Consider the following 14,292-nt stretch of genomic DNA (forward strand, 5'->3'; position numbering starts at 1 on the left):
TCACAGCATAATTTTAGAACATTCCCATTATATCACAGATATGCCCATTTACAGTCATTTCCCCTTCCCACCTCTCATCCCTGGCAATCACTAATCGTCTCTAGATTTGGCTCTTCTAGACATTTCATGTAAATGGAATCATGCAATATGTATTCTTTTGTGTCTGACTTCTGAGAAAAATATTTTTGAGATTTCTTCATGTTGCAGCATACATTAGGACTTCATTTTTCTTGCTGAATGGTGATCCATTGTGTGGTAATACCACATTTTGTTTATCCATTCATCACTTGATGGATTTTTGGATTGTTTGTGCTTTCGGTTACTGTAAATGATAGTTTTGAACACTGAAGTACAAGTTTTTGTGTTGACATGTTTTCATTTCTCTTGGGAAGATACTTAGAAGTAGAATTGTTAATCATATAATTCTGCTTAACTGTTCTCTAAAGAGGCTGTGCCATTTCACTTCCCAACAACAGCGGATGAGGATTCCAATTTTTCCACAACGTTGTCAGCACTTATTATCTGACTTTTTAGTTCTTGCCATCCTAGTGAATGTGAAGTGACATCTCACTGTGGCTTTAATTTGCATTTCCTAGATGACTGATGATATTGAGCACCTTTTTAGGAGCTTATTGGCCATTTATATATCTTCTTTGGAGAAATGTCTATTCATCTTACCCATTTGCAAATTGAGCTACTTGTCGTTTTATTTTTGAATTATGAATGATTGTAGTAGCTAGATTTAGGTGTCAAGTTAACCAGTTGATGGTGCCCAATTTTTTTGTTGCCGTGGACTTAAATCATCAGCCTATGGATTTCATCTATGGCCTATTATGTCTGAGGTCAGCTAAGGGCAGTGCCTTCATCAATAAGTGAGTCTTAAAAGGAGAAGTCAGAAGAGAGAGGAATAGCTCATCACAGCTATAAGGAGCTCAGCCCAGCCAGCACAACGCAGCTCAGAGCTAGGAGCCATTATCTTAGAGTTCAGAGCCAAGTCAGACCAAGATGTTTGGAGATACAGAAAGGAACCACCCTGGGGAAAAATGTTTGAACACAGAAACTGGGAGAGAAGCAAGCAGATGTCACCATGTGACTTACCATGTGACAGAAGAACTCAGATGAAAGCTTCTGTCTTTCCTCTGAAGAACTGTAAATTTGTAACTAAATTAATCCCCTTTACAAAAGTCCACTTCTGGTGTATTGCATTCTGGCAGCCTTGGCAAACTAAAACAGATTTTGGTACCAGAGAAGGGGATGCTGCTGTGCATTTGCAAATACCAAACATGTTGAAATGGCTTTTTAAATGGATAAGGGGAGGACTCTGGAAGAACTGTGAAGAGTTTGAGAGAGAAAGCCTAGATTGCTTTCAAAGAGAGTTTTGGTAAAAAGGTAGCTCTAAGGATACTTCTGTTGAACGCTTAGAGGAGTGTGTTGTTGCAGATTGGAAAGAGGGAAACCCTTGTTTTGAAATGGCAGAAACCTCAAAATTGATTCTTGGTGCTGTATGGAAGGGAGAATTTGAATGTGATAATATGGGATACTTGGCTCCCAAATAAATGTAGCCTTCCAAGTCAAACATGGAGGATGCAGTCTGTTACTCCTTGTAGCTGATAGTAAAATATGATAAGAAAGGGATAAATTGAGGACTAAACTTTTTGGTGCAAAGAAACCAGAAATTGACTGTCTAGAAAATTCTGGGCTTCTGGAAAGTGAGACAGCATAGAATAGTGTTCCAACTGAGGATTTAATCAAACATGAAGCCAGTCAGCCAGTAAAGGTCAAAGAAGGATTGGAGATGAAGTTATTCAGAAAAGATCTGTTTAAGGTCTTATTTTCTGTTGGCTGCAATCCCTGTATGCTGCATGCCAAATCAACAAGATTTTTTTTGTGAGACCTGTATAAGCAGAAACACTGCCAGTGTGGATGAAAAAGGACAGAAAAGGGACAGATTTAAGGAAGAGCAGCCTCAGAGGCAGAACCATGGAAGCTAAGGTCTGAAGCCAAGAAACCTCTGGCCAAGAGTTGATCCACCTGCTTGTGGGTGAGGAGTGAGTTTGCCCCAGAGGCAGAGGGTGGACCTCCTGCCTGGATGTTCAGGAAGATTTCTGGTGCTGCAGGCCTCAGAGTGGGTAGAGCACATTCCCTGGGGGTTGGGGGGAACCTGGCTGACACCCATTGTTCTGAGGGGGTTGAACGTGTGCCTTACAGATGTCAGAAAATCTGTGCTACCCAGATGCTTGAAAAGGAGGGTGGGGCCGAGAAAAAGGTAGTCTCTCCAACGTTCCCTAATTTTACAACCCTCATCCCAGTGTTTGGAGAGGACAGGGCCACTGCACAGGCCCTTGGAAAGGGTGGAACCGATGCTTTCTAAAGCCCCAAGGATGAATGACTCTCAGACTTTGAACTCTAATGGAGTTTGCCCTGCAGGTTTTCAGAATTGTTTAGGTCTGGTGGCCTCTATTGCTCTAGTTTGTTAGCTGCCAGAATGTAATACCAGAACCAGAATGGCTTTTAAAAAGGGAAATTTAATAAGCTGCTAGTTTAAAATCTAAAGCCCACAAAAATGCCCCATTAAAGCAAGGTTGTAAAAATGTCTAAATTAAGGCACCAAAAAAGAGGTTACCTTCACTCAAGAAAGGCTGATGAAGTTCAGGGTTTCTCTCTCAACTGGAAAGACACACAGCAAACTTGGCGACATCTGCTAGCTTTCTCTCCAGGCTTATTGTTTCACGAAGTTAGCCTGGGACATATTTTGTCTTCATCTCCAAAGGTCTCTGGCTGCATGGGCTCTGGCTCTCTGGATCTCATGCTGTCTCCAAATACTTCCTCTTTTAAAAGCTTCCAGTAAACTACGCTAGACCCACCTGGAATGGGTGGAGTTATGTCTCCATGGAGATATTCTAATCGAGTTTCCAACATACAGTACTGAATAGGGTTTAAAAGAAATGGTTGCCTCCACAAGATTGGATTAAGATTAAGTCATAGCTTTTGTTGTGTGCATAATCCTTTCAAACCAACACACCTGTTTTCCTTCCAATCACTCCCTATGGCAATGGGATCTTTTATCCTATCACTGTTCCTCCTTTGTATATTGGAAGCAGATAGTTTGTTCTAAATTCATTGACCCACAGCCAAAGGAGAATTTTGTTTAAGATAGACCATGCCTGTAACTGATCTTAAAGAGACTTCATACTATTTTTTTGAGTTGTATTGTACTTGTTACTGAAATGATTAAGGCTTTTTGTGATATTGTGATGAAATGAATGCATTTTGGGTATGGAAAGATTTAGTGCATTGTGTGCAGGACAGATGAGCATTGTTAGGTTAGAGATTAAATATGGTTTAAGGTGACATGTATAGTTGCCAAGTTGCCAAGTGGACATGTGATAGGTTCAGGTGTCAACTTAGCCAGGTGATGGTGCCCAGTTGTTCTGTTGCTGTGGACTTAAATAATCAGCATATGAACTTTATCTATGGCTAATTACATCTGCAGTCAGCTAAGGGGAGTGCCTTCCTCAATGAGTGAGACTTAAAAGGAGAAGTCAGAAGAGGGAAGCAGCTCAGCACAGCTACAACAAGCTCAACATAGCCCAACACAGTGCAACTCAGAGCTCAGAGCTGGCTCAGATCCAGATATTTGGAGATGCAGATGCTTTCCAAGGAAGGCTGTTTGAATCCAGAAACTGAAGAGAAGCCCAGCAGTGTGTGCTATCCCATGTGACAGAGGAACTCAGATGAAACCAACCTACCTTTACTCTGAAGAACTGTAAATTTGTAACTAAATAAATCCTCTTTATAAAAGCCAAAAAAAGATTCCATGTAATTATGGTGTTCAAATAAACTGACCATACAAGTTAAATTAGATAATGCACTACCAAAAATATAAATTTTGCATGGAATAAACATCTCTTCCTTTGGTCTTGCATAGAAGTTGAAGTTTTAAAATATATACCGTATCATCCTTTACCCTGTGTTCTGATATACCTTAGTCCTATCCAAATCAGCTTTAGTCATATCTCTAGTAAAAATCGGATCAATTTTTCAAATTTTTAACAGTTGCTGTACCTCGTGCTGTTTTGATTACAGTGGTTTTGTCATAAATTTTAAGATCAGTGTGAGTCCTCCAACTTCGTTCTTCTTTTTCAAGATTGCTTTAGCTATTCTGGGGCCCTTACCTACCCTTCCATATAAATTTGGTGATTGGCTTTTCCATTTCTGCAAAGAAGGCTTGTTGGAATTTTTATTGGGACTGTATTGATTCTGTAATCGCTTTAAATAAAATTGAGATCTTAATAGGATTTAGTTTCTAATGCATGGAATGATCCTCCATTTATTTAGGTCTTCTTTGATTTATTTTAGCAATGTTTTATAGTTTTCTTTGTACAAATCCTTTATATTCTTGGTTGCATTTACTCCTAAATACTTGATTATTTTAGTTGATATTGTATACGGATTTTTAAAATTTCTTCCTACAATTGTTCATTACTCGTGTATAGAAGCACTGCTGATTTATGGGTGTTGGTTTGTATCCTGACACTTTGCTGAATTCACTTCTTAGCTCTCAAAGTTTTGTTGTAGGTTTTTCAGGATTTTCTGTATATAAGATCATGTCATGCACAAAGAAGGGAAGTTTCATGTCTTCTTTTCCAATTTGGATGCCCTTTTTAATTTTTTTGGCTAATTGTTCTGCCTAGATTTCCAGTGCAATGTCGAATGACAGTGGTGACAGTGGACATCTTTGCTTTGTTTCTGATCTTAGAGGGAAAGATTTCAGTTTTTCACCTTTAGGTATGATGTTACAGAGTTTTTCATATATGTCCTTTATCATATTGTAGAATTTTCCTTCTATACCAGTTTTCTGAGCGTTTTTATTGAAAGGAGTGCTAGATTTTGTCAAACACCTTTGCTGTGTTAATTGAAATGATCATTTGTTTTTTCTTTATTCTGTTAATGCGGTATATTACATTAAGTAATTTTTTCATGTTGAACCACCTTGCGTACCTAGGATAAATCCCATTCAATCATGGTGTACTGTTCTTTCAATATTACAGTATTAATATCATGGTGTAGGTTTGGGCTTGCTAATACTAGGTTGAGAATTTTTGCATCTATATTCATAAGGGACATTGGTCTGTAATTGTCTTTTTTGTGGTATCTTTATTTGGATTTCATATGAGGGTGATATTGACCTCATAATTAAGGAATTAGATCCCTCCTCTTCAATTTTTTTGGAAGAGATTGAGGAGGATTGGTGTTAATTCTGTTTGTTAAAATTCCACTGTGGAAGAAAGCCAGCTGGTCCTGGGTTTTTCTTTGTTGGGAGATTTTTATTACTGATTCGATCTATTTACTAGTTATTGTTTGTTGAGATCTTCTATTTCTTCTGTTAGTGTAGTTAACTGAGTTTTCTAGTAATTGGTCCATTCCATCTATGTTATCTAACTTGTCATATTGTTGTTCATAGTCTCCTCTAATGTTCTTTTTATTTCAGTCATAATCAGTAGCAATGCTCCCCTTTTCACATATTATTTTATCATTTGTGTCCTCTCTTGTTTTTTATCAGTCCACCTTAAAGTTTGTTGATTTCATTGATCTTTTCAAAGAACCAACTTTTGGTTTGTTGATTTTCTCGATTGATACCTATTCTCTATTTCATTTATCGCTACTCCAATCTTTGTGATTTCCTTCATTCTGCTCATTTTGGGTATAGTTTGCTCTTCTTTTTTCAGTTCTCCCAGTTTTGAGTTTAAGTCCCTGATTTGAAATCTTTCTTTTTAATATAAGCATTTAGATCTGTAAATTTTCCTCTCAGTTTTACCTTTGTTGTGTCTGTGAAGTTTTGGGATGTTGTATCTTCATTTTCAGTTGCCTCAGATATTTTCTAATTTCTCTGTGATTTCCTCTTTAACCTTTTGGTTGTTTAAGAGCACATTTTCCATTTCTCCCTCCCAAATTTACTTCAATAGTGCGCCCATATACTGTTCCTATACCCCTCCATCCACCACCTACTTTTTTTGCTTGTTGCAAATTATCTTTGTGTGCTGTATGTCCCAAACCATAGATTTATCATAACTTTATATGAATTTGAGTTTTAGCCCCCTCTAGGAAGAAGTGGAGTTCCATACCAAAAAATACAATATAATAGTATTGTATTTATAATTACCCAAATGGTTTCCTTTACTAGAGGTCTTTATTTCTTTATGCCTCTTTGAACCACTGTCTACTGTCCTTTCCTTTTAGTCTGAAGAACTTCCTTTAACATTGCTAGCAGTGATGAACTCCCTCAGCTGTTGTTTTCCTGGGAATATTTTAATCTTTTCATCATTTTTAAAGAGAATCTCACCAGATATAAAATCCTTGGTTGGTAATTGTTTTCTTTCAGCACTTTAAATATCCTTCTTGACTCCAGGGTGTCTAATGGGAAATCTGCACTTAATCTAATTGGGTCCCAACATAACATATTGCTTTTCTCTTGCAACTTTCAGAACTCTCTCCTTTTCCTTTGCATTCAGTAGTTTGATCTATATGTGATGGGACATATTTTTCTTAAAGTTTGTCATCTTTAGTGTCCCTGGGACTCTTGGATGTTCATATTTACATCTCTTGCTAAGTTTTGGACATTTCCCATCATTACTTCTCTGAATATTACTTGTGCCCCTTTATTCTCCTTCTGAGATGCCCATAATACATATATCAGAGTTTTAGTTTCCTGGGCTGCTCAACCAAATACCATGAAAAGGGATGGCTTAAACAATGAGAATGTATTTGCTCATAGTTTTGAAGCTAAAAGAAAGCCCAAACCAAGATATCATCAAAGAGATGTTTTCTTCCTGAACATTGTCCATCTGGGGCTATAACAGTGATTCCTGGTCCTGGGTTCCTAGTCACACAGCAATGCACATGGCAGCTTCTCTTGACCTCTCTCTTCTCTTCTGAGTTCCATTTATATTCAGCTTCTGGCTGCTCCCTCTGTTTTTTTCTCTTTCTGTCTGAATTTCATTCTTCATATAAAGGACTCAAATAATAAGTTTAAGGCTCATCCTGACTGAGGTGGGCCACACCTTAACTGAAGTAATTACGTCAAAATTCCTACTTACAATGGGTTCACACCCCCAGGAATGGATTAAGTTTAAGAACATGTTTCTCCTATGGTACATACAGCTCCAAACCACTGTAATTGGTATGTTTGATGGTGTCCCAGAGTTTTCTAAGGCTATTTGCACAGTTTATCATTTCTTTTTCTTTCTGCTCTTCAGTCTTTCATTTCAATTGTCTTGTCTTCAAGTTTTCTGATTCTTGTGCTAAATCCAATCTGCTATTGAAATCTTCTTGGAAATTTTTCATTTCAGGCATTGTGGTCTTCAAAGCCAGTAGTTCTGTTTGGTTCTTTTTTTAAACTTCTATCTCTTTGTTGAGATTCTCATATTATTCATTCACTGTTTTCCTGTCTTCAACTCCAGTAGCTCTGTTTGATTCTTTTTTTAAACTTCTCTTTGTTGAGATTCACATATTGTTCATTCACTGTTTTCCTTATATTCTTTAGTTCTTATTCAGTATTATTATTACTTTTTTTAATGGGCAGGCACAGAGAACCGAACCTGGGTCTCCAGCATGGCAGGTGAGAATTCTGTGGCAGAACCACCATCGCACCATCCTCTCTGCATTTTCCTTCCTCTCCTTCATCATATTAAAGATAATTTTCGGAAGGATTTTGCCTGTATGTCCACAGTCTGATTTTGTTGTTGTTGTTTGGATTTTTATCCTCTTCCTTTGAATGGGTCCTTGTTCTAATTTGCTAGCTGACAGAATGCAACACACCAGAGACAGATTGGCTTTTAATAAAAGAGGATTTGTTTCATTAGTTCTTCAGAGGAAAGGTAGCTAACTTTCATCTGAGGTTCTTTCTTATGTGGGAAGGCACAGGACGATCTCTGCTGGCCTTCTCTTCAGGCTTCTGGGTTCCAACAACTTTCCCCAGGATGATCCCTTTCTACATCTCCAAAGGCCTGGGCTGAGCTGTGAGTGCTGAGATGAGGTATGCTGCACTGCTTGGGCTGTGCTGCATTGGGCTCTCTCATTTAAGCACCAGCCAATTAAGTCAAACATCATTCATTGCAGCAGACACGCCTCCTAGCCGACTGCAGATGTAATGAGCAACAGATGAGGTTCACGTACCATTGGCTCATGTCCACAGCAACAGAACTAGGTGCCTTCACCAGGCCAACCTGACAACTGAACTACCTAACACAACTGTACAAAAAAAAAAAGGAAAAAGAAACATTGTAAACAATGGACTTTAGTTAATAGTACAATTATAAAAATGTTCTTTCATGAATTAGTGTACCACACCAATGCAAGGTGTTATTTTAGGGTGGTATACAGGAAGTCTGTACTTTATACATGATTTTTAGGTAAACCTAAAACTTCTCTAATAAAAAAAATAAAAATAAATACTCCATGGCCTCCAGTGCACCTGAAGCTTTATACTAGTTAAGGTGCCTGATCCCTCTACTGGGATTTAGGTTCTTCTGAAGAACTAGTACTGGGGTCCAGTTCACCTCTTTAGCCCAAGGGAATCACTGATGCTTTAAGACGGGGTGGGCATCTCCAAAGTCCTTGATCTTCTAGAGTCCAGAACCCAAGAAGGTGTTATTGGGTCTTTTTAACTTGTGTTGAAAATACTCTTTCACTAGGTTTGGGGTAGACACACAACCGTGATCATTAACCTTGCTTAAATATAACTCTTAATGATGACTCAATAATCCTGACTCAAATCTAAACAGAATGCCATTGGGAGTCCCTTTGCTCAAGCAAGTCATTCAGTCCCCCAAGAGCAGGTTGTAAGGATTCTGGGAGGAACATGGCACTCCTCTACTTTTTGGATTTGGGGTGTACTAATAGCTCAAACACAAGTAAGCTGTGAAAGGAGGGTAGGCAACAGGTAGCCTCTCTCTCTTCTGATTCTAGATATATTTAATGAGGTCATTTCCTCCCTCCCTACCCCACCATGACAAGGAATGGGAATGTGGTACAATAGGCAAATTTGTCTAGTAGTGATCCTAGAAATTCATTCCAGGTGGCTTGGATAGTGAGATAGCAGGAACTATCTTGAGGGGGAAAAAAGATAATTATTGGAAGAATATTTGACAGCTCTCACAATTGAAGAGAAAGTTGAATGTCCAGATCTCTGGAAAGAACAAGGACAACTCAAGGAAAGGAGCCAGAGCTTCTTTCCCTCATCCAAATCCCCACCCCTAGGAGAGGCGGCAACCTACCACAGGTCCCCAAACCCTCTTTATTTCCACTGAAAAAGTTGATCCCCCACCAAACCAATAATAATTGTGGAAATAAGTGAAGACACTCATTTGAGAACAAGAAACAACTATTTATTCAGAACTTGCTATCACAAAAGATTCAGCCACCATCACTTGTGTTTGGCAGAGACTCCCTGGTAGGCAGAGAATAGAAATGGTTTACAGCTTCACGCGTGGTCTGATTGAAGATTTTTGGTATTGGGAATCTGGAGGTGGGCTAACTGGAAGTGGAGCCTCTCATTGAATGTTTTGTTGAACATATTTGGCTTATTCTGAATAATTCAGGAGTTACTCCTGGATTGGAAGCTGGGGCAAAAATAGAAAAGCTGGCAGTCATTGACCAAGTTCTGCCTATTTTGGGTTGGTCGCCACAGATGTTGTAGGTCTGAGTTCTATCGGCGCATCTGGGTTGGCCGTTGCCTGTCCGTATATTCATTCTCCCAGATGCAGAGCGATGATGGGTAAGAGTCCCCAAGCCTATGAATACTCATAAGCCTATGAATATTCACAAGCCTATGAATATTCATAAGCCTATGAATGATCAGCAGTGCCTCACCCTGCCACTCTTCTTTTGGGGACATGCAACGACTGAAGGACCTGTGCCTTCCCTTGAGCTAAATTCTCACACTGCAGCCCATTCCTTAAGCAGGTGTTCTCAACCCTGGGATGATTTTGCCATCCAGGGGGGTGTTTGGCAATGTCTGGAGACATTTTTGATTGTTACAACTGATGGGGTGCTACTGGCATCAAGTTCATAGAGGCCAGGGATACTGCTAAATATCCTACAATGTATAAGACAGTCTCAGACAAAAAACAATGACTGACCCAAAATGTCAATAAAGCTGAGTTGAGAAACCCTCACCCATCCTGTGCGGTGATGTGGAATTCACCTTCACTCTCCTTACATGACACCTGGACATTCTCACATCTCCCAGGGTCATTTCAATCTTAGGCCCTCTCAGCAGCACTTCTGTCCCAGGAAATATACCTAGTAAGCACTTTTAAAGAAAACAGAAAACAATCCTAAGTAATTTGAGGGAAATAAAAGATCATTATTGGAAGAATATTTGTCAGCTCTCACAACTGAAGAGAAAGTTGAATGTCCAGATCTCAGGAAAGAATGAGGACAACTCAAGGATGTAGGTAGCTTCAGTATTAATGGATTTTCTCTTCAGAGAACCACTTTTCAAATGAGTAACCTCCCTCTATTTTCAGACTTTGGTTCTTCCACTCAAGATCCAGATCCAGGTCCTAGAGAGAGACATCATGTTGTCCTTGCTAGGATCACATGTCCCTCCTTGACCACGGAAACTCAGGGCATTGCAATATGACTCTCCCACCTTGCCTAGTCTCTAAAAGGGGACCCCCTACCTGACCTATCAGGGCATTCAGCAGAAATCATGTTGAAGGGAACAGTTCCATGACAGAGCTCTGATTCCACGACCTCCTACCCCTGGGATTTTGCAGAAGTCTAGCAATGCTGGACATCTACGAGCAGGAGAGGGCACCTAGGATGCCTCCTGGGTTGGGAGGCAGCCTCCAGGGGCCTGGGGTCTGGGATGAGCTGTAAATATTTTTCCTGTATCAAGCACTGTCCTGCTTGGCAAAGAGTATCATTGGTACTTGGTAAACTGCAGACAGAAACCTCCCCTCCTACAAGGATGTGACAGGAAGAGGGGGACCTTTCAGAAAAGGTGATATTTGTTGGGCTGTGGTCAGAACTCTCCAACCAGAGCAAGGGTCCAATGATACTTGGGAAGCCCGAGCTTACCTTCTTCAGCAAGACCACTTCCATGGGCACTCAGGTGCCACTGGGCAGTTTTCCCCCATTGAAAATCTCGTCCTACTCCACATGCTTGATGACCACTGGCAGGTTGTCAGTGAATCTAACTACCACAGTAATTATTGTCATTGTTTCTTGCTTTTTTTGTTTGTTTGTTTGTTTATCTTGTAATCTTTTGTTGCAAACTGTACATTTTAATATTTTAAAGTGTTAACTCTGGGAGTCCCTGAGATATCTGTTTCTTGAGTTTGAAACAAGCTGATGATATGGCTGAGATTTTCTTGTGTTTCAGTCTTCCTCTCTGGAAGGTCCACCAGGGAACACAATGTATTGGATCCTCCCTGTCTTTTCTGTGCCTGCATCTTGCTCTGTGCTTGTGCTTGCTAGTGGCCTTAGAGGTTCTCTTGTTCAAGAGTTTGAATGCCCCTTCTACTTCCCAGGAGACAGACCTTCTCCTCCTCCTTAGTCTTCCATTGCTGGACTCAAAGCAGGTAAGCCCTTGTCCCAGGCTGTCCACCTCAATGGATTCTTTTTTTTTTTTTTTTTTTAACATGGGCAGGCACCGGGAATCGAACCCGGGTCTGTGGCATGGCAGGCGAGAACTCTGCCACTGAGCCTACCCCTCAATGGATTCTTACACTGCTTTTGCCTGGAGGGAAAATTCTGGGAATGGGACACTTTGGAGAAGAGTTTCTCAGGTCAGTCTTTCCTAGTTCAAACAAAGCTCAGGTCCTACAAAGAGTGTATGCTCCAAACAGCTCTGAAGAGGGGATGAGGGAGGGACTGAGAATGGTACCAGGAGCTTCTTCCATGATTCCCCCAAGGCTGTGTTTTCTTGACCTGGCTAACTTATGTAACCTTTCAGCTATTCTCCACAACTCTTAGGAAGTTTTGTCTAGTTGGGCTGGAACAATGGCAACCTCCCAAGTTGAGATCCAAGAAATCTAATGTAGTTAATCAAAATCTGTGATTAGCAATCAACCTATGCCCCAACTGGATCTTGGGGAATTGGATAATGCCCACCACAGGCTGGACCCCATGACTGCCTGCTGCAATAGTAGGTAATGGACACTAGTAACCACCACTTGGAAAGAGCAGTCTACTTTTTACCAGCTTCCTCTATCTTCTCTTCCCTGGATATTGTACAGTGTTCTATTCAACTCCGAGTTCTCAAATAGTTGATTCAGGCAGTTTCTACCTGTTTATCAGTTGTTTGGGTGGAGGAACTGATTTCTGGAGCTTCCTACTTTGCTTTCCAGAATTACCTCTTATTGAGTTTTAAGACTTCTTAAATATTCTGAATATGAGTTCTTTTATATGATATATAATTTGGATATATTTTCTTACAGTTTGTGGTTAGTTTTTGCCTCCTTTTAATAGAGTCTTTTGAAGATGGGAAGTTTAAAAAAATTTAATTTTGCTGAAGTATTAATTATACTTTAGGTCACTAGTTCTTAAACTTTAGTACGAATTTTAATCACCTACAGGGCTTGTTAAAACACATTTCTGCAGTAGTCTGGGATGGGAACTGAGAATTTTCATTTCTAACAATTCTTATGGTGCCATTGATGTTGCTATTCTTGGGACTTTGAGAACCCCTGTCTAGTGCTTCTCAACCTTGGCACTACTGGCATTTTGGGCCTTATAATTCTCTTTTGAGGGAGGCTATTTAGGAACATCACTGGCCTGTACTCACCGAATGTGAGTAGTACACTCTCCCATAATTGTGACAGCTAAAAATGACTCCAGACTTTGACGAATGTCCCCTGGAAGGCAAAATTGCCCCAGTTAAGAATGACTGTTCTAGTTTCATGGTTCTCAACGTTGGTTGTATGTTGAAATCACATGGGGAAGTTTTAAACAGTATTGAGTGTCCCAGCTACAAAGATTCTGGTCTAATTGATCTGGAATGAGGCCTAGGCATTAAGATTTTTAAAAGCTTTTCCAGGTGGTTATAATGTACAGTAGAGACCCATTTCCCTAAACTTAATTAGAAAAGCAGAGTAGATCTTATGATAACTGTAGACCTCTGTGAAGAACACAAAGAAATTTAACGCATAAAGTTGCTGTCACATACTTTGAAGTGCTCAGACAGCAGAGGAAGCCTTTGATTTTATCAACTATTAACGGGATACCCATATTGCCCAACTGCTCCCAATGGGCCCCTTGAAGGGGACTCATCTTTTATACGACTATAGAAAATAAAAATAATTTCATGAAGAATGTCTAGAACTTGATTTGGCAATACATTCCCAATCATTTTAATACAGAGTATCCTTTCTAATTTTTAAATTCAAATTGGTAAAACCTGTGCTAATTTCTCAGTTGGTCACACATGATTCACCTTGATATGTGGACAGAGCCTTGGTCCATCTCAGGTTAATTCCAGAACTGCCGCTAATATGGGTTTTCTTAGGCAAGTTATTCAACCTTTGTGAATTTGTTTTCCTTTTCCATAAAGCAAAGGAGTTGATTAAATGATTTCTGAAAACACTTTTAGGTCACAAACAAATCACCACTGCTTATACTTAGGACAGGCTAAATGATTAGAGGCAAATTACTCAAGAGGAGGTAGGTGATGTATCTAGTATTGGGTTTGTTCATATCCATTTTGGAACACAGAATGAATTGCTTTGTTACTTTTACAAATTCCACTTGATATGAATTCAATGAGCATTTGTAAAATGCCATGGTGCCTAGTCAATCTAGAGTTGTGATTCTACATGATTTTTTTAAAAACCAAAACTTCTCTACCAGATGGGGGCAGGGAGAAGAGAAAAAGAGAGAGAAGAAAGAGAAGGAGGAAGAGGAGGAAGAGGAGAAAGAACAAGTGGTAGGAGATGAGGAGGAGGGGAACGTGAGAAAAAGAGGGAATACCTCTTTTACACCATTATGCTCAAGTTAGTTTCCAAATATTTCATATAGCGAAGACATCGATTTACCAATAGTTTTAAAGAATATGATACTTAGAGGGATTCCAGGTGCAGCCAAGACAACACAGAGCATCTGTCCAGCAGCAGTTCTGGGAGAAATTAACCCATAACCTGATGAGAGAAAAAGATAAATGCAATGCCCTTCAATGTGGAAACAGTATAATTTGCACATTTGACATAAGGCTTTGAGGGCAACTTATCAGTAGTTGATAAATGAGAGCTACAGCATACACAGCATATATTTAAAAAAAAAAAAGCAGCA

General features: G+C 39.6%; 1 pseudogene; it reads right to left on the reverse strand.

Moving 5' to 3' along the window:
- The window catches only part of LOC143652732 (potassium channel subfamily K member 5-like), a 49,044-nt pseudogene that overhangs the window by 27,680 nt on the left and 7,072 nt on the right, over positions 1-14,292 (reverse strand).

Source organism: Tamandua tetradactyla, chromosome 12, assembly GCF_023851605.1.
Source record: "Tamandua tetradactyla isolate mTamTet1 chromosome 12, mTamTet1.pri, whole genome shotgun sequence".
NCBI lineage: Eukaryota > Metazoa > Chordata > Mammalia > Pilosa > Myrmecophagidae > Tamandua > Tamandua tetradactyla.